Below are 3,040 nucleotides of genomic sequence, written 5' to 3'. Positions count from 1 at the left end.
CATCTGTGTGCCAGATTTTTCTCTCTCTCTTTTTTTTTTCCTTCTGAAAATATTTCCGTGTAAATGGTGATGCATCTCTACAGCGGCCTGCTCTAGATTTCATGCTTCTCCTTAGGACCTAAGTTACACCACAGCCTGATATGCACTTCCCCGGAAATGAAACGAACTACAACGACCATGTGATGTAACGCGTTACTGTAATCTGACCACTTTTTTTCTCCCCACTCACGAGTAATCTAACGCGTTACTATTTCCAAACCAGATTTAAGTTACTTATACGAGTTACTATTTTTCCCATCTTTCTGAATAAACAAATATATTTTTGCTTTCTTCATGCGTCTCGGGGAGTGACGTCACATATGCGACAAGTCACGTTTTACGCATGAGAACAACTCGCGTTTAATGCCACGCACAGACGTAAACAGCAATGGAGGGAGGGAGAGATGCATTTTCGAGCTGGAAATACCGCCACACTATTGTGTTTGTAGCAGTTAAACACAACAATATTAAGCATGTAAGCTAGGCTAGGCTAGGCTAGGCTAAACTTGATACGGACTAGTGGTTAAAGCGTAGTGTCGAGACCGAAGGGTCACGGGTTCGCCTCCCCAGGTTGCTAAAATAAACAGTAAGGAAACTAAGTTACCTTTTGAAGGAGTAATCGGATTACCTTTTCAGTGTAACTGTAGCAACATGTGATAATGGGTGCAAAATGCATTTTCTCGTCCACATGAGGCATAAAATATTTTCACTCCTCTCTCCTAGAAAGCATCCGCTCAGACGTCTTCTCCTACGTCTTCATTGCAGTGATTTCAGGAAAACCTACTTTTGTTCAAAATTAAAACTTTGTTGTTGTGGGCTGTATTGGGTTTTTTAAATATCCATATTTAACACCGCCTGCTTGAGTACATGGAGAAGTAGCTGTTCTACCAAATTAACTCTTAAGTCTGCATATCTTATGCCGTGAAAGCATTTGCACCTGATCAAGAGATAATTATTCTTAAAATTACTGCAACTCAGAAAAGAGAGAAGATGATGGAGAGTTTTCTGATAGATGTGAAGGCAGGTTGTCCCTGCAGTGTGTAGCTACATTTCTGGGGAGGGGAGAATGTCAGGCGTAAGGTTCAGAGTGACCTGCAGCAAGGACTAAATCTGGTTTAACGACACTGACAAAGGCCTTAGTTTAGATTCGGCGCAGGAGTACAAACCAAGATAGTTCAAAAAGTCCTCGGCATGCTTCAAAATGAACCGTGTGTTTTGAGAATAACTGCTGACACTTCCTGACCTCAAAAACATGGAATTTCGAGAAGCCTCGAGAGACACAGAGAAAACCCTGTTGCTTTCATTCCTCCCGTGTGTAAATTGGGTGTTGTCTGTTTATTTTCATGTGAACAACTGTTTGTCAGAGGAGTCAGCAGAAAGCGTTTCCCGAAATTTGATCTCATCGTAAGTTATTTTGACAGTTAAGATGCCGCAAAGACCTCAGTACACTCCAAAAAAAAATCAAAAATAAAACAAAACTTGGCTGCGTAACTATTTTCTACACATTTTCAAAACTTGATGCAATGAGTCATATACCAAGGAAGCTTCAACAATATCTGTACCCAACCTGAATGATCTGAAGGACACGAAGGCCTTTACCTGCCCTGAAAATGAACTATCGAGCCCTGTCTTGTTTTTAATAATACATATTTTATGGCAGCCGGTTTGATAACAAGAAGCAGCTACACTGGATCCAAATGTTCAGAAAGACGTTCTCGATATGATTTCTGTACAAGGAGAAAAGATTCTAAGCATTTATAGATAAAAAAAAAAAAAAAAAAAATCTCCTTGAAAGATTCATTAAAAAAACTGAATAGAGTTTTTCTTTCTTTTGAAGACAGACTCGGTGAAATGGTTTGATGAGATGCTGCAGACCTGGTGTCACTGAAGATGTGAGGCCGAATTAATTTTCTCCCTTTCTTCAGGCAGAGAGAGGGATTCTCTTTATTAAACAATTTACTCACAGATTCTTCCGGCTTGCATGTCTCTCATTTCCCTCTGATGCACATGTCTATACCGTAGATACTAAGGTGATATTTATGGTTGACTGACGCGGTGTTCAGACTGTAGCCTTTGAGTTTCGCTTTCATCTGAAGTAGGAGCTTTTACCGTGTGAGTTTATTTTCTCTGGAGACCTTACGTCGTTGGTCTGGTGTGTTTAAATCTTTATTTGAGACATTCAATGTCTTATCCCTTGACGAATTTGACTCATTAATGTGTAAAGTTCTCTGTTCTCAGTCAGTGATTCTTGCTGAATAATTTAATTTGTGAAAAAAAATAAATAAATAAAATTCCTTATACCTCAAATATAATATGATGACACATAATGGGATGGAGATGTTTAGTCTAAAAGCTCACACTGTGTACAACCTGCTGCTTAGTTTTTAGTTTAAATACAAAAATAAAGTGCACTCAAAGCCTACGTTCGTTTGTCAAGTAAAAATCAGAAAAATCTGAATACTACTTCTGGATAAAAGGTCTGGATATTTAAGTCTAGCTATTTGTTTTGACACATAAATAAAAAAAAGAATCAAATTTTAAAGCGGCCTTAAAGCTGAAAGATAATGACAAAGGGAAAGACTCAAAGGATGTGGACTTTTTTCAAAAACATTTTATTTCTACTTAACTAGTAAAACGTGACTGTACAAACACATTATTTTTATCATACGGGTCCTAGAAAAATCTAGACAGGCATTTATGTTTGCTGATAGTGATGTTTAACAAAAATGAAGCAGCGCTCACACACAAGTACACACCACAGATAAAGACTCGTGATTTATTGTTGAATATTTACTGTTACTTTCAGAAACATCCATTTGCTTCTTATTTCAAACTGTTCAACAGAAAAACAAATCTGTAAAAGAAATTGTGATGTTACCCGTACATGTAAGAAAGCAGAATGATGAATGCTGTATACTATAAACTATATTCACTTTAAAGTACGGCCCATTTATCGTATCTTTACCTCATTTCTCTGCATGTTGTCATACTGCAAAATTTA

The sequence above is a fragment of the Mugil cephalus genome, chromosome 15 (assembly GCF_022458985.1).
Source record: "Mugil cephalus isolate CIBA_MC_2020 chromosome 15, CIBA_Mcephalus_1.1, whole genome shotgun sequence".
In the NCBI taxonomy this organism is placed as follows: Eukaryota; Metazoa; Chordata; class Actinopteri; order Mugiliformes; family Mugilidae; genus Mugil; species Mugil cephalus.
The sequence above is the reverse complement of the archived record's forward strand: the minus strand, read 5'-3'. Positions refer to the sequence as shown.